This window comes from Canis lupus, chromosome 6, assembly GCF_048164855.1.
Source record: "Canis lupus baileyi chromosome 6, mCanLup2.hap1, whole genome shotgun sequence".
NCBI lineage: Eukaryota > Metazoa > Chordata > Mammalia > Carnivora > Canidae > Canis > Canis lupus.
Window position 1 is genome coordinate 51,604,890 of NC_132843.1, and position 21,820 is coordinate 51,626,709.

General features: G+C 39.4%; 1 long non-coding RNA gene across 1 annotated transcript; it reads left to right on the forward strand.

The window, feature by feature from the left end:
- Nucleotides 1-36: 36 nt before the first annotated feature.
- LOC140635617 (uncharacterized) lies at nt 37-8,962 on the forward strand. The gene is made up of 3 exons (XR_012032952.1): nt 37-209; nt 3,797-4,220; nt 7,492-8,962. It is a non-coding gene; the product is annotated as an uncharacterized lncRNA (long non-coding RNA).
- Nucleotides 8,963-21,820: the final 12,858 nt, after the last annotated feature.

Here is a 21,820-nt window from a genome sequence, read left to right on the forward strand (position 1 = left end):
TACATGGAACTCATTTATTTATGATGTCATAGGTGATTCACGGAGATAAACAGGTGTTTACCAAAAATTATGAAAAGGGAAAATGAAATTGTCATCAGAGATAACTTACTATCACAGATAAAACATGCAATGTCAGTTTACTGGTTAGAATAGGCCAGATTTCACTATTGTGAAAAATAGCTCAAAGATCTCCACAGTGAAACATCAAGGTTGGTTTCCTGTTCATGATATGTGTTCTTCATAAGTTATCTGAAAGCCTGTGTTCCATATTTTTTTCTTCTTGGGACCTAGAGAAGACCTTATCTGGAACATTGTCTATTGTTGGATAATCTGAGGAGATACAGGAAACTCAGGAGAGTTTTACACTGGCATTTAAATGTTCCAGTCTACAAGTCACACATGACTCATATTTGATACTTACTGGTCAGAACTGGTCACATGATCTCCCCCACATTCAAGGAGGCTATTCAAGGTGCTTGTGCTCAGAAGGAATCATTATTATTATTTTAAAGAGATTTTATTTACTTATTCATGAGAGACACAGAGAGAGATGTAGAGACACAGGCAGAGGGAGAAGCAGGCTCCATGCAGTTAGCACGATGTGGGACTCGATTTGGGACTCTGGGATCACGCCCTGAGCTGAAGGCAGACCCTCAACCGCTGAGCCATCCAGGCATCCCAGAAAGAGTCATTATAATGACTACTAGCCCATCTTCAAGAAAATGATTGGCTCACAGGCCAACATGACTATTGACTGTAACCACATTGAAAAAGTTAATATCTGAACATGTCATTTAGATTGTATGTGAAAGTCAGCTGCCTTAGTAACATAGAAGCAGAGTCCTGGATTTCAATACTGGCAATGGGCTATCCAAGCTCTTTCTGGAAAAGAGGGGTTTACATAGACAGACACAAGCATTTGGTTCTTTTGACAGGTAAATCCCTGCTGTAGAAATGGAAGCATTAGTTTAGTAAAGCCTTAAGGCCATTCAGTATTTGATTCTTTCACTTTCCTTTGATCTCATGAGATTCGTGAAGTTTTTCTACAAAGAAAGGAGTAGCCAGGTGGATGCACACATCTAGTTTGGTGCAGTTTTATTTTAAATTAACACTTTAATATTATGGCTTTATAAATTGTTTTCTTGTGGGCTTCATTGGCTTGAATCAACTTCTTTTTTTTGTTTAAGACTTTATTTATTTATTCATGAGACACAGAGAGAGAGAGAGAGAGAGAGAGAGAGGCAGTGACACAGGCAGCAGGAGAAGGAGGCTTTCTGCAGGGAACCCCATGTGGGACTTGATCCAGTACTCCAGGATCACGCCCTGAGCCTAAGGCAGATGGTCAACTGCTGAGCCACCCAGGCGTCCCTTGAATCAACCTCTTAAGTTAAATTAACTCCAGGACACTGAAGAGACAGAGTCCCTGAGCCCATGCAGCTGAACCATAGACAATTCACCAAAGGAAGAGGTTTTTTGTTTTGTTTTGTTTTGTTTTGTTTTTTTAATTTTGTTGTGTTTTTGTGGTTCGGTGTTTTGTCAGGGAAGTTGGCTGGCTTACCCTGTATGACAAGTGGCCTCCCCTAACATTGTCAAAATCTCTTTCTGTTGTCTTTGACAATAATTATTTAAGTATATCAGGAACACAAACGTAGCCCATATTTTAAATTGATGATAACCAAGCGAAAATCAGAGAGTTTGTAAGAAAACTTAGGCAAAACTTAATAGAATAGATTTAATAGAATACATTTCTTTGTCTTCTCTCAGGGCAGCACGGGAAATGTCCTAAGATAATGTCCTAGTAACTACAAGTACTGTTATTATTTAATACTTCCAACCATAATTTGAGACATATGGAAAAAGGAAATGCTCTCTAGTGATATGTTTGAATTTAAAGGAATGCTTCAGTAGCAGTATTCTGGGCAGTAATGAACAGGATGTTACATTTTGACTTGGGCATCATTTCAAGTAACTTAGGGACAGAATGGCAGCTCACCCCTCATTTCACCCTGTGAGTCTTGCTTCTTTAATTTACCAGTCAGGGGAAGCAGTGCAAAGTGATAACAATAAGTATAAGTGATGATTCTGTGGGGTTCTCTCTATTTTTTTCTGAAGGAAATCATAAAGGATGCATTTTAATATGTGGCTCTCTTAGTATGTATCAAGTTTGCAGTCTAACGTATTCATTTTGTGAGTCAATATCTTTAGGTTGCCATATAAATGACAACACAAACCAGAGAGAACTAAATCCTTCATGCAACTTCCTACCTCACTAATGACATACTTGTTTTATGTGTCAGCTTTGCTTGGCTCTAGTTTCAAGTTTTTAAATTTAACACTAATTTAGGTGTTGTTGTGAAGGTATTTTGTAGATGTGGTTAGCATCTACAATTAGTTGACTGGTAATTTGTGGTAATTTGTTAATATAACCTTAAAAAACGAATACATAGCCTTATATCACTTACTTATAAACCCAAATTAGCATTTATTATGTGACTACTCTTTGTGAAAGGCACTGACTTACATACTGGGGATATAACAGTGAGAAAAATACATTTGTAAAATACACCAAACAAAATAAAGTCATTATTATATGTTATGATAAGTTTTATGATAAAGGATAAGCCCAAGAAGCTACAGGAATATAGAGTGGGGGTACCCAACCCAGTGTAGGGTATTTAGGGAAAACCTTTGAGAATGTTAGGAGTTAATTGAGAAAGAGGTTGTGGTGAAAAAAAAAGGAGCATGTACAAAATCCCAGAAGCAAGAGAATATAGAAAGTTTATTCAAGATTGTGAATGGTTATATCAGCCTGGAGTCCTGGGTATGATGGAGGTGGATGGGGCTTGGTGATCGTTAGGATGGACATAGGATCGTTAGGATGGACAAAGGATAGCAAAGAGTGAGGGAGAGAGAAAGAATGACAACAAGGCTTTAGATATTGTAAATGTTGAGATCATTCCTGAAATAGAAACAAGAGGAATACCAGGTTTGTGAAGGAAGATGATTTCAGTTTTGAGCATACCAAGTCTGAGGTAAATGTAGAACATTCATTGGAAGATGCATAATAAGCCCCCAGAGTTAAGTTTATGGAGTTCAAGAATGAGATCTGAACTAAAATCTCTCTAATGGAGGTGGTGTGATGTTTGTAAATTGAACCTGAAGCAATGATGAGAATTGTTTTAAGAAGGTCAATTCTAAAGGAAGAGAAACAGGCTAGAGAAGTCATTAGAGGGATCCCTGGGTGGCGCAGCAGTTTGGCGCCTGCCTTTGGCCCAGGGCGCGATCCTGGAGACCCGGGATCGAATCCCACATCGGGCTTCCGGTGCATGGAGCCTGCTTCTCCCTCTGCCTATGTCTCTGCCTCTCTCTCTTTCTCTCTCTGTGACTATCATAAATAAATAAATAAAAATTAAAAAAAAAAAAAAGAGAGAAGTCATTAGAGGGAAATGCCAGTCAAGGATAGGTTTATTATGGGAAAGTTTTGAACACTGAAATATTGTGACCATAGAAGTGGAGAGGGAGATGCTACAGAGTCAGGAAAGAGGCAAAGATTAATGGGTAGGGACTAATGGTTTGAGGTCCTGAGGAGGCAGAAGGAGACGGGCTCAGAGCACGGGCGGGTGGTTTGAACTGACCAGTGGAATATCTCTCTCTGTCTGTGACAAGAGGAAAGAGGGAAAGGATGAGCTACAGGGCTTGAATGGTAGGAAGACAACCACATTGTATTAGTTGTTTATTGCCATGTAATAAACTGCAAACTTGGCAACTTAAAAGGATGAATATTTTTGTCTTACAGATTTTGTGGGTCAGCACAGCCTAGCTCAGTGCCTCTGGCTCATGGTCTTTCATGGGATTGTCATCAAGCTCAGTCAGAACATCAATCATCTTAGAGCTCAACTTGGGGGAGAAATAGTGATGTAAGAGGCCCCCAACCTCTTCATCCCTACAAAGATCAATAATTAGAGAGCAGTCTAAACAAAAACAACTCTGGGAGAGCTTTAAAGTCCACCTAAGAAACTTTAACAATACAGTGGAACAAAAAAACAAAAACAAAAACAAAAACAAAAACAAAAACAAAACCTGAAATAACCATCCAAAAAGAGAGAAGAGTTCACTTCATTTGGCCTGCATTATCTCCTCCCCAAGCCAGCCCTGCTCAGCACCAAAAGGGAACCTCTGAACTACGAAGACATCCCTTCCACCAGGCAAGGAAGACTGAGGTGAGCAGCTAGCTTTCCCAGCCTTTCTGGGCATCAGAGAAAAGTCCTCATTTGATTTCACTCTACTCGGGCTGGCAAAGCTGAGACTTAAACAAATAGCTAGGAAAAAGGAAGAAATCCAGGGATTGCCAATAGCAGCTACCACAGTCCCCAGTGACCTGCTTCATAGACAAACTCAATAGATTCATTTCTAAAAAAACCAAGGACTAGTATGGCTGCAGCAAATCCCTCCAGATTTCACCAGCTTTCATCTCATAGGCACTTGGGGATAGCCAGGGCACCCATAGCTGCTAGTGGGGTTTGTCTTCTGTCACTGACCTGCATGACTTCACTCATCTGTAATTAGCCTTTCTAGCCATGCATCCCCATGCTCCTAGCTTGACCTATGTCTATAGCCTCAACTGCTGTGTACCCATGACAAAAACCCAGCAGTCATGGCAGTACACACTAGATCCAGGGCTCTGAGCTACCAGTGTGCTTGCAGTTGGCCCTGGCCCTTGCTGCCTTCCCTGGCCCCATTACTATATGTGTCTGTATATGACCTCTGCTACTATAGAGGCACCAGTTGGCACTTGCAGCCACATTTACTCACACCACCAGCTCTGGCCATCACTATTTCCTGCTGTGGTCTCTGGCCACTGGACCTGGAAGCATACCGAGTACCCCAACAGCCTTTTTACTACTGCAGATTCACCACTGTGCTTGCCAGGGATCACATGCTTGTTGATATACAAATTAAAAATGGTTGGGATTGTCCCAAATCTGGGGAGAGATTTGAATATTCAGGTTCATAAGGCTCATAGGTCACCAAAGAAAATAAACTTAAAGAGAGCCTCTCTAAGACATAGTACTAAAAGAAAAAAATTGCCAACCTAGAATACTTTACCTGGCAAAGCCATCTTTCAAGGGACGGCAATGAACCTCCACTTCTTAAAGGGAAGTATATAAAAAATTTTCTGGGCATGTTTTTTAAACTCCCACCTCTACATCATCTATTGAAAGAGATCATACAAAAGGTGCTAAATATTGGGCTGCCATGAAGTATTTTTTGAGGACTTGTAACAATGATAGTCACCTCTTAGACACATGTGTGAGAAGGCTACCTCTTTTCATTTCTGTAAAATACCTCATTAAGAGCTTCTGCACATTTTGAGGAAAATGGAAAATTCCTCAGAGGAGAAACTTGCATTATGGGAGCTTCAATTTCACAGATTAGTAAATCACATCTGCTCTTAGCAGCATTGTGTACCAGGTGTGCAGGCCATTAGCAACTAAATCTTTCATTTTCTTCTGTAAAAAGTGTATAGATGGAATGGAATTTATCAAGATTTACATTTGCAGTGTCTGACAAATATGCAGATTTACTAAGTCTAGTTTGTGTTTAGATATCAGGAATCTTGTTTTATGTTTTCTGTGGTTTCTTTAAAATCTTCACAGAATTTAAGACAATGATTGGAAAATACATTTTTCAAACCAAAGTTTTAAAAAATGAGAACATTTTTCGTTACCTCAACTCAACTCAATACGTCATTAACTGTGGAAAGCATAGTCATTGGTACCATCTGATAGAATCAACTCTAAACTATAAGAGGCCAGCACATCTATTATCAAAATTTTCTCTTTTAGACGACAACAGGCAGACACTTCAGTTATAACATGAGTTAGAACACCTAACTACTCAGTTTCATAGAGACACCAAGAGAAATATATGACAATGTCTATTCATTTGTGTGGTGCCCTTAAACTAATTCACTAATTGCTCTATCAACTAAGCATTGGTGTCTTTTTAGGGGCCAAAAAAATAAAAGGCCCTTCATTGAAAGAAATGCATGCCTGTCTCATCTTGAACTTATGAGATTAGGTCTCCAAGTCAGCCTTTTAGCATAAATGTCACTTTGCTGTGTCCAACTCCAAATTCTTTCTGCAGATTGTGTACTGTGCTCTGTACTTAGCCCCCCAATTCCATTGTACCTTTCCTTCCATCTGTCATTAAAATAGTAGAGACATTTAGCCTTCTTTTACAGCAATGTCCATGTCTTGCTGCAGTAAGTATTGTAATCACTTCATTTTCATCATCTGAGCTCTTAGAAACTATAGTCACAAGGGTCACAATGTGAAAAAATTAAACTAGGTTTATTTTGATACAAAACAATAGTTGATCTAGGGGCAAAGTAAAAAGTGGACTGTTAAGGCTCATGATTACCAGGCACTTAAATTGCACACTAATCAATCAGAGTAATGCAACAGTGAATGATCCATTATAGTGAACTCCAAATAATGGTTGCCAACATCAGCAGTAGTCTGAATGTTTGTGTTTCTCTGAAATTTATATATTGAAACCTAATTCCCAAGGTAATGGTGTTAGGAGGTGAGGTCATTGGGAGGGTGTTAGGATATGAGTGTGGAACCCCTTCTTGAAAGGGGTTCACAATTTCATAAAAGAGGCCCAAGAGAGCTCCCTTGCCTCTTCTGCCATGTGAGGACAGAAAAGACACCATCTATGAACTGGGAAGTGGGCTTTCACCAAACACAGAATCTACTAAATGCCATGATCTTGGACTCCTAGCCTCTAGATGTGTAAGAAATAACTTTCTGTTGTTTATAAGCTATTTAGTCTGTGGCATTCTGTTACAATAGCCCAGACTAAGACAGAAAAAAAGTAGCAATAGCCTCCCTGGAAGGTGGGTAATCTGCTTTGCAGTCATTTGACATCAGAAACAGTGTTGTTTCAACCTTTTTATTGTACTGCTGTATAGGTTTTGGTTTTTTGTTTATTTTTTTGCTTTTGTTTTTAAGATTTTATTTATTTATTCATGAAAGACAGAGAAAGAGGCAGAGACCTATGCCTATGCAGAGGGAGAAGCAGGCTCCCTGTAGGGAGCCTGATGGAGGACTCGATCCCAGGGTCCTGGGATCACAACCTGAGCCAGAGGCAGACTCAATCCCTGAGTCACCCAGGTGCCCCTACTGTATGGGTTTTGTGCTTTTCCCTCTAATTTTCCATATCCCTGGCCATTGGGACAACCTGCATACCAGGGAGAGATAAGAGACTTTCAGTACTAAAACTAGGGTAAACCTGGGCAAACTGGGATGGTTGGCCCCCTACATTATAAATTGGTCCCTATGCTTTAAAGAATCAATCAATGCCCTTAGCCAGTAGATAATACAGGTTGTGAGGCCCCTCTTCTAAATTTGCTGTAACTGTCTCTGCTCACCAAGATTCTGCAGTGGCTTAATACACTTCCCTCTCCATTCTGTTCTCTCTCCTCAGCACACTTTTGGTTGGCCATTTATTTTCAAGGCAAAAGTAAAGTGTGACAATGAGCTTCACCATGGAAATGGAGAATTGAGGTGATTATCTGCACAATCCAGACAAAGAGACTTACTATTGTTGGTAATTTGAAACTAGGGAATGATGGGCATGGGAAATGGGTAATCTGATTATTGCTCCTTTCCATACATTTGGATATATGCAAAGGAAGGAGCCTGTGCTTCTGAGCCACAGCTGCCTCTGAAAAGCTCCAACTGAGGCCAACAAAGAACAGGAAGTCTCTGAAACATCAGCTTTCTCCCTCAGAGGTGTTGTTGAGTGTAAGGAGCTCTGGCTAGATCTCTAGGAATAATTTTTGTTCTTCGCTTCCTGAATCTTTTAAGGAATCCATTATTTCTGAAGAACCTGCCTACAACAGTGGTCCTCTGGACTAATCTCCAGAAATGAACTTCCCCTTATTTCATCACTGATGAGTTCCAAATCCTCTCCTCCACTCCTAGAATCAAAATGGAGTGTGGTATGTAACCACCTGGTGGGTTATTTGAATTTGAAGTGCATTTGCTACTTATGCTACTTATGCTACTGTTGTATGAAGTTCACTGTCTCTTCTAAATCATTTTCCTACTCTACTTTTTGCTTATTTTTACTTGTGGTGATGACTCACTCTTCACTGCTCAGCCTCCTCCCTTTCTGCAGGTGTGCAATCTAAGCAGACATTTAGAGCCCTAGAATTTTTTAAGCCAGTTGAGTAAGGGGCTAAATTTTTCCTAATAGGTCCTAGAGCCTATATTTGCCTAATATTTCCTAGAGCTGTCTATGACTGAGAGGCTTACACCGCAGAAAACAAAAAGCCTGAATGAGGACTTCTGGGAATGATAGGTAAACTTTATTTCAGGATTTTAAAAATTTAGTATCTCCACTGGTCTTGTGTTGGAGGAAGTAGACTTTGCCATAATGACCTGCTGTCTGAATTTCCTCATTTTTCAATGTAGTTCATTTTTAAGGTGCTCCCTAGTAAAATCAAAAAATTTCTGCAAAACTCTCAACATTTCTACAAAAACAAAACTAAGCAATCAAAACAACAACAAAAAAAGCTCATCTATTTCCTGAATAATATTTCACCCATAGTGAATTGCACCATGACCTATGAACACATTTCTGGAACCCAAAACTACCTCCAGGGATGAGAAACAGAGTCTGGGTCAAATGGAAAGAGAAGATGTTGTCTGGCAAGCCTCAGAGGCTGTGACCTCTCTCATCTCCATTATATGGGCTGTCCAGGCTCATGCAGCCTGTACACATCTTTCAGGCAGAGGAAGGGTTGCTGGGGGAGGGTCTAATGGTTTACCTTTGACATTGGAAGATTTTCAATTTGGTGGTGAAAACAGAGGCAGAAATATTCAGAGCTGCCAGCTGGAACTCAGGGCAATGTTTAAAAAAAATAAATAAAGTTGGGGTTGCTACAACCATATTTTATCCAACCATCTTTCATGGTGACTGAATCTCCCAAAGAGCCTAACAGCTGTTTTCTTGGTGTTGGTTGGGATCCCAACCCTGAGCATTGCAAAATTGCTAGAGAAAGCCAATTAATTCGCTGCCAGGATTGTTCTTGGTGCCAAACAAGGATCCCTGCTCTTGCCTTTCTCATAGTTTTTAACTTGCTTAGCAGTGGTTTTCAAACCAAGATCCTACGGCAAACATTCCACATTCCATGATTAACATGTTCAGTGCTAAGTGTCCTGTCAGTAAAATAGAACAATGATGATTACATTCCAATTCATAGAGGAAACAAAATTACAGAATAGGTCTCCAATTTTAGCCATTTTTGCCATAAAAGTTTTGCAATCCATCAACACTTGAATGAACAAGTAGCTCATGAAAAGAAAAAAGAAAAAAATGATTAAATGTATCTCTCTTGGAATCCCAACTGCCACTTATGTGAATCTGTTGCTCTAATTCTCTAATTTTATCATCTATAAAATGGAGATATAAAATGTTAGCTCACTGGGGAGGTGTATCAAATTAGGAGATCTTTGTAAAGATTTTATATCTTTGCAAATATACTTATTTTGTACATGTTACAGACTCAAAGTTTTATCATTTTAAAAAAGATATGGATACTTGGAAACATGAAATGTGATAGAATTACATGCATGAGTATTTCACTGTGTTTGGTTCCATTTCGAAGGCTCCTCCTTTTGACCAATGTTGTCAACCAAAATGCTTATAATTTTCTTTCTTTTCTTTTTTTAAAAAATTTTATTTATTCATGAGAGACACAGAGAAAGAGGTAGACATAGGCAGAGGGAGAAGCGGGCTCCCCACTAGGAGCCTGATGTGAGACTTGATCCCAGGACCCTGGGATCATGACCTGAGCCAAAGGCAAATGCTCAACCACAATCACTGAGCCACCCAGGTGCCCCAATGCTTAGAATTTTCTATTCTGTCTTGTAGTAAACTTCACTCTGTTTCCTTATACATTTGCTAACATTTCCACCTTTGTCTAAGAGGATAGGAATTCTTGTGCTAAGATCTGAATTTTGGATTCTGTCATCTTGTGTCCCTTCAATTACTCTGTTATTCTTTTTGGTATTAAAAACAAGACAACAGGTCCAAAATGGAGTTCTGTATGCTAAACCAGGTATTACCAAACCAAAACTTAACTTGATTACAGTTTCAGCTCTCCCAGAATTGGAATTTTAAACTAGTCAATCAGGAGTCACTTGATCAGAATTAGTTTGGTAATCTGTCTGATATATCCCTGCCATCTCCTAAAGGAAAGTATCCTTGTCATAACCAACCCACCTTTTTTTGCCTAGCATTACTTCCTTGCTCCCGCTCCCTTGTGCCTATGAAAGTCTTTCCTTTTGTACAATGCCTTGGAGCTTCTTTCCATCTGTTAGATAATTGGCAATTCAAATCAATTTTTGCCAAAATTGTTAAAAAATTTTAATATGCCTCAGTTTCTTTTAACACCAATCTCAATTTAACAGTGACTGAATTAAGGGATAAGCTTTTCCTTAGTTTAATTTCTCCAGATGCCCACATCTTTACTCAGTTTGTGAATCTTTTTCCACAAAACCTTGCCTCAGCATCGCCTACCCTTCACCTCTGTTATGTATGAATCCATCCCTTAGGTCACATTTTAGTGGCTGTGAATCTATGTCATCTTGATTTTTTTTCAGTGTTTATTTCTTTTGTATCCATATCTTCTCCGTGACTAGATTATGAAGTCCTTACGGTTAGGATTACCGTATATATTTTTTTCTTTGTTGATTGCTAACTCTTTAGCTCCTGATGGAGTCAGGGACCCATACTTGGTGTTCAATGAATATTTGGTTTACAAACTCTTTCCTATTTCAAAACTGAAGGCATTTAGGGAATCTGAAAAGGATTTACTCATGTAATCCCAAAGGGCAGGTATGAAAGTGAAATTAATGCTAATAATGAATCAGCATATGGTATTTATAGTATGTTTTGCCGTACTATAAATTGATCCTCACAATGACACAATAAGGAAAGGAGGAATTATGATAGCTATCTTTATTTTATAGAGAAGGGCTCTGACTTATGAGAATTGAGTTACTTGCTCAAAATTGTACAGACTGAACATTTTAGAGACGTACTGAGAACCAGGTTTCCTGACTCTGTATCCATACTCTCCCAATGGTGTTGCACTGCTGCCTTCCCAACCCAGCTGATGAAAAATTTCCCTACCAAACTTCCTCTGTAGGAGACAATCACACTTTACCTTTGAAGAACTCTCATTGAAAAGAAATTCCTTTCCTGGTTTCTTATCTGAACTAAATATACATAAGACTTGTGGTCCTGGTTAGGGGCAGATTCTTTGCATTTTAAGATAAAATGTGGTCCTTCAGAGAGGATATTTGTCCTGGAATTTAGCAATTATCCCAGGTGCCCAGGCTTGGGAGAAAACAGCTGGCAGATCAACAACATAGTTATTGAAGGCAAAGAGGCTATTGCCCCTGGGCTACACTTAGGAGCTCTCTCTCGTTTGATACTTCAGAACTGTTCTCATTAATGTTGGCATTTTGAGGAAGTAAGCCACAGTCCCTGGCTTTTTAGAGATTTACCCTGGGGACAAAGGCTTACCATACAAGAGTTGGATGAAAGCTGAAAATTTGCCTCAAATATTCGACTGTCCTCTAGTCAAGGAAAAAAAAAAGTAAAATTAGAAGTTCCATAAGATTCTCTTTTTAGTGATTCAGATTCATAGTTTAAGACATACCTGAATGTGGGGATGCCTGGGTGGCTCAGTTGTTGAGGTAATGATCCTGGAGTCCTGGGATGGAGTCCTGCATCAGGCTCCCTGCAGGGAGCCTACTTCTCCCTCTGTCTATGTCTCTGCCTCTCTCCTTTTCTCATGAATAAATAAATAAATAAATCTTAAAAAAAAAAAAGATATACCTGAGTGTCATATAAAAGTAGAGGTCTGTGAACATTTAATAAGTATGTAATGCTCAATCATAGCAATAATACATTCAGCAGTTTTATATTAAAAATAAACAATTTGGTATTGTAGAAGAGTATAGAATATGAAGGAAGGCAGAGAGGACTACTATGAATATTTCTGGATGGCCAAAATGAATTTTAATAGACTCTAATGCCTAAAATGCAATTTAATGTAGATATAGTACTGTTTATAAACAGGCATCCAGCATATTATATGTTATAACACAGGAGGAATGAAGTAATATTAATCTTGGCCAAGACTATGGCTTTGTTTCATTCTTAAGCAGTTTAACCATTGTGCTTAAATCACTTGGTTAAATAAATCAGAGGTATTGTTTGTTTATTCATTGCCCTGATTGGAACAATTCAATTGTAATGGCTGAATTATGGCAGCATTGATGGTGTCTATAAATATGTCCAGAGGGAATTGTGTCCTTTTTGGAAGAGAAGATACATTATAGATTTCTTAGTCTAGCATATATAACCAAATCTGCTCTAACAGATCTTCTGTATAAAATCTCATGCTAGAAGGAATTTGGAAGTACTAATGATACTTTTTGGTGATATTTGATATTTGCCTCTTTTTTTTTTTTAAAAAGATTTTATTTATTTATTCATGAGAGAGGCAGAGACACAGGCCGAGGGAGAAGCAGACTCCTGGCAGGGAGCATGATGCAGGACTCGACCCCAGGACCCTGGGATCACGTCCTGAGCCGAAGGCAGATGTTCAACCACTGAGCCACTCAGGAGTCCATGACATTTGCCTCTTGAACCCTATTGGGAAGACCTTGGACTCTGGGGTCAGAAGGTGTGAGTTCAAGTTTTAGTCTTGTCACGTAGCTACGCAAACTTGAGCAAGTCACAGTCCCCGGGTTCTCACCTGCTAGATTGCAAGATAGGGTCAATAATACCCACCACACAGGTGTGTAGAAGAGCTATATGGTTATTTGTTATGTTTGTATTGTTGATGGAGAAAGAATTCCCTAAAAATTAAAGTTATCAGATATTTATTTGGGCAATTAGAATTGCAATTCAGGAGACACAGAATCAGGTAGAAACCTGAGTGATATTCTGAGGAAAACAAGGAAGGGGCAGAGTTATAAGGCAAAGGGTCATGAGTACAGTTCTCATTTAGGTCTTCTATGAAACTGGGTTAACTGGGATTGGTTGGCTTAATGTGCAAACAAGGGTTGAAACTTGTCAAATTATCTTGGTTCTTTTCCAAGTGAAGAATTCGAAAGATTTCCATGTTAGGGTAAGGAGGAAGGTAAGGCCAGGCTGAGGGCTTGCAGCTGGCAAAAAGCTCATACTACCCCTGATGAGGACCTGCATGCATTCCTCCTTTCTTATGGCCTCATGATCTTATTTTATTTGATTATTTTACTTTATTTTTCTGAGAAAGAGATCATGTGCAAGCAGGAGGTGGGGCCTCAGGGGGGAAGAGCAAAGGGAGAAGGAGAGAAAAACAATCTCTAGCAAGCTCCCCACTTAGGCAGAGCCTGAAACAGGACACAGGGCTCAATCCCATGACCTTGAGATCATGAAATGAGCCAAAATCAAGAGTTAGATGCTTAACTGACTGACCCACCCAGGTGCCCATGACCCTGTTCTTTTAAAAGAGACTTTCCTAGCTGGGCTTGCTTGCTCCATCTTGAAGTCTCCTTTAAGAGTACAGAACATGTATGACTAGGACTAAACCTGTGCTCAAAGATGGAGATGACTTGGCACTGGAACTTCAGTTTTAATGCATGTCTAGTAAATGAGTGGAGACAAATAAATAAAACAGATGTTGACTCTCTAATCTTGCTAGAGCCTTCTTTCTATTGCAGCTGTCTAAAGACTTTGCACTTCCTACATTCAGCCATCAGCCAGTGTCACCTCATCAAATCAGCAGTGGTCAGCTTTTAGTTTTATGTTCATAGACAGCCTTGTTGGTTTTTTTTTTTTTTTTTTTAAGATTTTATTTATTCATTCATGAGAGACAAAGAGAAGCAGAGACATAGGCTGAGGGAGAAGCAGGCTCCTTGTGGGTTACCTAATGTGGGACTCTATCCCAGGATCCCAGGATCATGAGCCAAAGGCAGATATTCAACCATTGAACCACCCAGGTGTCCCTCATAGATTGTCTTGTATCCCTCATAGATTGTCTTGTATTGCTCTTGTGTGTCCCCGTTTTTGAGTTTTGTGTTTACAGATTATCTTGTATTGCTCTTGGGTAAGCAATACAAGCCCACCCAAATACATTGTGGGCTGCTTAAGTGTTAGAAATCTGCTATTCCATTATGCCCCCCCTGCAACCACTGTGGTGCTATCCTCACAAAAAGTCCTTAATAAATACTTGTTGACCAACTGATTGTTGATGGGGGAGATTATCAGGCATTGGCAAACAGTGAGACAGAACATATTAGAATGCAATCAGCTGCTCTGTATGCTACCTATAAGTGCAATGCTGTGAATGCTATGTATCATTAGTATGAAAATGTGTATTAAAAACTTCCTTGCTTTATGAAATTCACTGCATTTTACATAGATTATCTGCGTTTTTATTTTCTACTTATCTTTTATGATATACTTGACTTTTGACTTGTACCAAAGAGTATTTATGAAATATTGATCTCAGTTGAAAATGTTTGATGAAAAATGTAAGTTCCTTAACATTCTAGGATACATTAAACTTAAAGTTTTCTGAAAGGCCTGTTCTTTGTCCCAAAGTTTGCTTTTCTTTGCAACACTTTTTTTGCCCACTCAAATACTATTTATTCCATACCCATTATTGAGCACCAGCTATTGGCCAATAACTGTGCTAGCTGCCAGGGATTCAAACATAAATATGACACAGTCCCTGTCTTCAAGGAATACTGTCTGGGGATGGGAACATCATTTAAATAGTTACCATAAAGCATTGTGGCCAAGGCAGTGATGGTGCTCTGCACACAGTATTGTGGGCTCCCCCATGAAAGCTTCCTAACCCAGCCTGGGGGTGGGAATCAAGGAAGGTCGGGAATGGAGCAAGGAGAAGCAGAAGACACTCCCATGGAGGGCATTGATGCTTTGAAGAAGTGGAACTATATAAATCCACACCCTATGGGGATTATGGAGAATGCAAGATTAGAGGGAAAGATCACTGTCAGCTCTTTCTGGTGGCCATGACTGTGTGGGATTTGAAGGAGACAAGGAGGAATGGAGATAAGGAGTCGAGGTAAGAAACTGGTGCACTAGTTTGGGAAAAAGATGGTGAGTTCTTAGTATAGTTATTTTTCATGGAACTGTAGACTCTCAGATATTGGAAGGCACTTCTATCATTCTTTGAATATTTCTATATAAATAGGTAATATGCACTGGTGTTGGTCACTGGGTACAAAGGGACAAAGAGAACACTTAGTCTCTGTCAAAACAGGAAAATGCACAAGTATGATGTGTGCTATGAAGTAGGTATAATTAGGTGTCAGGACAGTACCAGCCAGGAACTTCTAACTCACCCTGGGAATCAGGAAATATAGTACTGCAAGTTAGCTTGGGAAAGAAGGCTCAGGTACAGAGCCATCTGGGTGCAGGAAATAATAAATGTCTGACATTGTTTCTTTAGGTGAATGTGAGTAATTATGTATGGCTGGAGTATAGGGGCTTGGGTAGCGAGTGTGAAGGATACTATGTCATAGAAATAAATGCATGTTTTGCTTAGTATGTGTTTAGGAATTATGAATTTGTTTTCAGTTTTTATTTAAATTCCAGTTAGTTAACAGTGTAATATTGGTTTCAGGTGTACAGTATAGTGATTCAAAAATTCCATACAACACTGGGTGCTCACCACAAGTACACTCCTTGGGGTGCCTGGGTAGCTTAGTCCATTAAATGTCTGCCTTTGGGTCAGGTCATAATCTTAGGGTCCTAGAATCGAGCCCCGCATGGAGATCCCTGCTCAGTGGGGAGCCTGCTACTCTCTCTCCCTCTGCTGCTCCCCTTGCTTATACTCTCTCACTCTCTGTCTCTGTCAAATATGCAAATAAAATATTTAAAAAACAAATGCGTTCCTTAATCTCCATCACTTATTTAACCCATCCCTCCTCTTACCTTCCCTCTGGTAAACATCAGTTTGTTCTCTATAGTTAAGAGTCTATTTCTTGGTTTGTCTCTCTCTCTTTTTTCCCCTTTGTTCATTTGTTTGGATTTTTAAATTCTACATATGAGTAAAATTATATGGTATTTATCTTTTTCTGGTTGACTCATTTTTCTTAGCAAAATAGTCTGATTCCATCCATGTCCTTGCAACTGGTAATATTTCATTCTTTTTCATGGATTAGTAGTATTCCATTATATATACACATATACACAACTTCTTCTTTACTCATTCATTAGTCAATGGACACTTGTGCTATTTCTGTAATTTGAGTATTATAGATAATGCTGCTATATATATCAGACTGCATGTATCTTTTTGATTTAGTAAATTAGAATTTTTTTGGTTGTTGTTCTTTGGCTAAATACCTAGTAGTACAATTGTTGGATTGTAGAGTAGTTCTATTTTTAGCTTTTTGAAGAATCTCCATACCGTGTTCTATAGTAGCTGCACCAGTTTGGATCCCTACCAACAGTGCAAGAGGGTTCCTCTTCCTTTGCATCCTTGCCAAAACCTGTTGTTTCTTGCATTACTGATTTTACCCATTCTGAGAGGTGTGAAATAATAAATATCTCATTGTAGTTTTGATTTGTATTTCTCTGATGATGAGTGACATTGAGCATCTTTTCATGTCTGTTAGCCATCTGGATGTCTTCTTTGAAAAAATGTCTATTCATGTCTTCTGCCGATATTTTATTTGGATTATTTGTTTTTGGGGTATTGAGTTGTATAAATTTCTTATATATTTTGAATAATAACCCTTTATCAGATATGTATTTGCAAATATCTTTTCCCATAGGTTGCCTTTTAGTTTTGTTAGTTGTTTCCTTCAATGTGTAGAAGACTTTTATTCTGATGAAGTCCTAAGAGTTCATTTTTGCTTTCATTTCCCTTGCCTCAGGAGACATATCTTAAGAAGAAGTTGCAATGGTTGAAGTCAAAGAAGTTACTGCCTGTGTTGTCCTCTAGGATTTTCATGGTTTCCTGTCTCACATTAGATCTTTAATCCACTTTGAATTTATTTTTGTGTATGAGGAAATAAAGTGGTCCAGTTTCTTTCTTTTGTATGTTGCTGTCCAGTTTTCCCAACACCATTTGTTGAAAAGATCTTTTCCCATTATGTATTCTTTCATGCTTTGTCCAAGACTAATTGACCATATTGTTGTGGATTACAAAAGAGTTTTAAGTAGGGAGGCAACGTATTGCATTTATGTTCAGAAAAATGGGTGGAGTTCCTAAAGAAAAGAATATAGCTAATGAGATAGAGAGGCAGTGATAAGGATCTGAAAAAAGGTGGTAGTTGGAGAATAAATAAAAGAAGTCAAATTCAAGAATTGCTTAGGAGGTAAAAATTATATTGAGTCCACAGTACTCAGAGCATATGTGAGCACATGGCCTCATCTGAGAGGGCTGTGGGCAAGAACAAGATTCACATGAAACCAGGAGGTGAGTGATGCCTGGGTGGCTCAGTGGTTGGACATCTGCCTTTGGCTCAGGGCGTGATCTTGGAGTTCTGGGATGGAGTCCTGCATCGGGCTCCCCCAGGAGCGTGCTTTTCCCTCTACCTATGTCTCTGCCTCTCTCTGTGTGTCTCTCATGAATGAATAAATAAAACCTTTAAAAAAAAAAAAAAAAACAAGAGGTGAGGCATGAGTCTGAAAAGGAGGAAGATGGGTGGTTAGATTTAGGATGATTCTGAGCCATGGGATAAAGATTCTAGGAGCCTGGATGGTATGAATGTTTGGAGATGTATGGATGAAAATAACAGTGAAGGGATATGATTGGAAGAATATGAATAAAGAGTATGGGAGACAATAGATGAGTAAAGTGGCTGCCACTTAGAGCATTAGCCATGGTAACCAAATCAGTCATTCATTCACTTGAGAAATATAATCTCCAACAATGTACTAGGTACTCTGCTAGGTGAAAGGAATACATAATGAATCATTTGTACTGAGAGGGACTGACTGATCTGGTGGTTTCAGATGAGTTTGATGTTAAGTTGATCTGGTGCCCGTCCTGGCTTCAGAGAGAAAGAGATAGGATGCCATTAGTGTCCATGGCATTGCCTATGAAAGGCAGCATAGCAATGTCTAATTGGAATATTCATTTCTGGATTCAGCCAAGCCTGAGTCTGCTCTGATGTGTGGGGTGTGTAGCTTTGAGAAAATAATTCAACCTGAGTCTCAGTTTTTTCATTTGTAAAATTAGGATGATGACACCCACCTTGCAAAATTAAATACACCTCTGAGTATTTAAATGAGGTGCATTTAAGGGCTGAGCAAGGTACCCAGCTCAGAGTATGCATAAAAATAATTAAATTTTATTATCTGCATCATTATCTAGTTCATATATTTATAGCCACAGGTAAATCAAAGACCTTGCTACCTCAGGAAATGGAGACCTGCTCTGAATTTTCTGAGGCTAGTGTGGGCCAAAGCTGCATATAATGTAAGAAGCAGCTTCCTTAAAGGCGAGGGAGATGGGTTTCATGTGGAAGAACCTCAAAGTTGTCGCTACTGGAAATTTGCTTACTTTTCCACTTTCAGCAAGTGAGATCTTTACAATGTCTAATAAAACTGGAACACAATATTCTCCTTTCTTAGATTAGGCATCCATATTTCCTCACTGGGAATCACAGCTAGTGAAAAATAATGTATGTGTTTTTTGAATTGTTGTAGCTACCAAATACCAGTGATCAGTTTGGTTTATGAGGCAGGTAACCTGGACCCTCTAAAATAACACTGGAAGAAAGCCTCATGGGATGAGGTTAAGGCTTTGAGGTCAGCCAAACATTTCTGCTAACAAACAGGGTATTTGGGGATTTAATCAACTGGGGAGGACAGTGGTGCTTATTGAGCTTGCAGATTCTCTAGGCAAAAAGCTTCCCAGAGCACACACAGCTAGAGAAACAAGGCTGTGACTCTGTGTGGAGAACCAAAACCCTAGTGGAGGCTGGGGGGCCAAGCAAATGCATTATTGTCTCAGTTGTCAGAGCAGTTCTGTCTTCTTGGGTTAGAAGGAGTTTATGGAATTGAGGGTTTGTTATGTAGGAATCATTTTTCAAAGATAGACAACAAGTGTTATTGTAACTGTGGGAGATGTTGAATCTGTTCCTGATTTTATTATGATGGGTAAGGACTACAATAATAAGAAAAAGTAGAGTTGCAATGTTAAGATTTTCAGACCACTTGTCTGATTTTGGACCTTCAACAATGTTGCCCATTGTTACCTCTCCCCTCAAGGACATGTGTAAACTATTGAAGTATGTGAATCATTTCTTCATATGTAGAATATTCAACTATGGAGCTATAAAAAGTTGAGTGTAAAAGCTTTATCTCTCTTTGCTCTCAGTGGAAACCCTTGACTCCAGTTTGACATAGCAGAGACAAACAGGGCTTTGAAAATAGCCAGACTTGGGTTCATAATCCACTTCTACCAACTGGGTGAGCTTGGGCAAGTTACCTTCTATTTCAGAAACCTCTGAAGCCATCTATAAAATGTCAGTAAACAAGCCTGTCTAGAATAGCTGCAGGCAGTAAATAGGAAAGCCTGTTCAAGCACAGTGCAAGGCTTAAATCTCCCTCCCTCTTGCCTGACTAATGCACTGTGAAGAGACCTGGAAGAAATTTCACCAAGAGCCTGTAATTCTAGACTTGGCTCTGCCAATAACACATGGCAGGTCATGTACCTCAGTGGGCTCCAACCCTCTATTGGTAAGATGTAAGAATTGGTCTCACAATCCCCAAGGTTCCCCTCAGGTCCTGGGTAAACATCCTCCCTGCATAGGTTTGCTCACTAGTGGCTTGAACCTTGGTATTCTTATACCTGTCCTATAGTCTTCTGTTTCATCGGCCCATGGTGATCTCCTATCTCTGTAATAATATAAGATTTCCTGTGTCACTCATTGTGCACTTGATTATAAGCAGCTTTATTTTATTTAGTAAACTTTCCAGATTTTAGTTCTATCTAGAACACAAATCTCCCCGAGTAAAGGAGTGCTTTATACCCTTGGCCCCTTTCAGTGTGTGCCGGAACAACATAGGTGATTAATGACACCTCGCTGAAGTAACAGTTAGCATTATGTATACAAAACAGTGGACGTGTGAGGTTTTGAATTTAGAACAAAGAGTGGTACCATTCTGGGAAGAGCTGAGTCTGGTCCCTCTGCACCAATAATCTACTTGTTCACCTCTTTCCTCCACCCCCCGACACCCCCCTCCCCCCCCCCCACTGACCCTGCAGAGACCTGCAAATTTTAGCAAGGCTAACCTACACATGTAGCAAAGTAAAAATTCCTTCACTCTGAATTTCTGTAAAGTCCTTCTCCAATGGGAGCTGTGCTATTTTATGCTATGACAGACTTTCAGTTCCTTACCCCTGGAAGCCTGTGGGCAGAGCCAATCTGCATGATGTTGTACAGTCTCTGTAGGGGACAGGCAGATGTGACTCAGAGTGAGTTTGATTTCCAAGAACTTCTTTCCTGGGGGTATGGCTAATGAGCTCACCTTTGAGTCTGCCAACAAAAGAGGCCTACAGAGACATCCAGATCAGTGGAAATCCACCAGTCATGGACAGGGAAGATACAGGACGCCAGCATGGTCTAGGAATGTCTGCCAGGCAACCATATAAACAGGAAACCACCCAGCTCTGAGAAACCAGTTTTACTGCTTGAGTACAGCTAATCAACAGCTAATTCCACAACTCTTAGTAGGAGAAATAACAAAAAGCAAGGGGCATAAAGCCTACATTCGTGAAGTCATAGTCTATGTTAGGGTTTGTCTTAGGGCTCTATTTTTATTTATTCATTAAATATTTGTTGTGCAGGGGGTGCATCAAACAAAAATCATCACTCTACCTCCCCTGGATTCATAGGCTGTTATTAGACTTAAAAATAGCATCTACATTCGTACAGGGCTCATCTATTTTACCAGCCTGAACCCCTTTGCCCTTCAGTCCCCCAGTCACCTCATGGGTATGAGCAAAGCTCTGTGTCATACTCACCAAATGCCGAGTCAGGGGCTGACTGCTCAGATGTTGATTTCAGTACAGTTCAGAGGTTATAACAACAACAAAATTGGCATTCAGGTACCTAGTTTGATGTCATATACTTTCTCAATATGTCAGTGACAATTGTGACTGATTGGTGTGTTTTCCAACTCACTCATCATTAGCATGTAGCTCTTTAAAGGATAAAATTAATGGTCACCTAATGATGCTGGAGAAAGAAAGCAGGAGATGGCATTAACCTTCATCAAAACCACAGCATCATTATCATTTTTTGCTTCTTAACAGAAATTCATAATTTTTGAAGTTCTTTTATACATATTTTCAGTTATTGATTACTTAGAGCTTTGATAGAGGTCTTCCCAGTAAAAACTGAAAATGAATCAGAAATCCAGATTAATTTTAAAATATAGGTCTTAGATGTCCACTATATATAAAACACCTAGCATTAGAAACCTACCAGTGAACAAGAGAGACAGGAGAGAGAAGGAAGACAGTATTGAAAGAGCAAGGAAAGGATCCTGAGCAGATCATAGAAGGTGCAGTAAATTTTCTGAGGAAGTTGTTTGCTTGGCCCTGAAGGACACTGAAGACTTTGGTGAGTAGAAGACTTTTAAATGATAGTTTCCCTTTGGCCATCTGACATAGTGAACATCTGTTCCATTGTCTCTGGGGATGGTGAGCAGCATTGGAAAGAGCAGGTACTTCTGAATATTAAATTATAAGTCACCA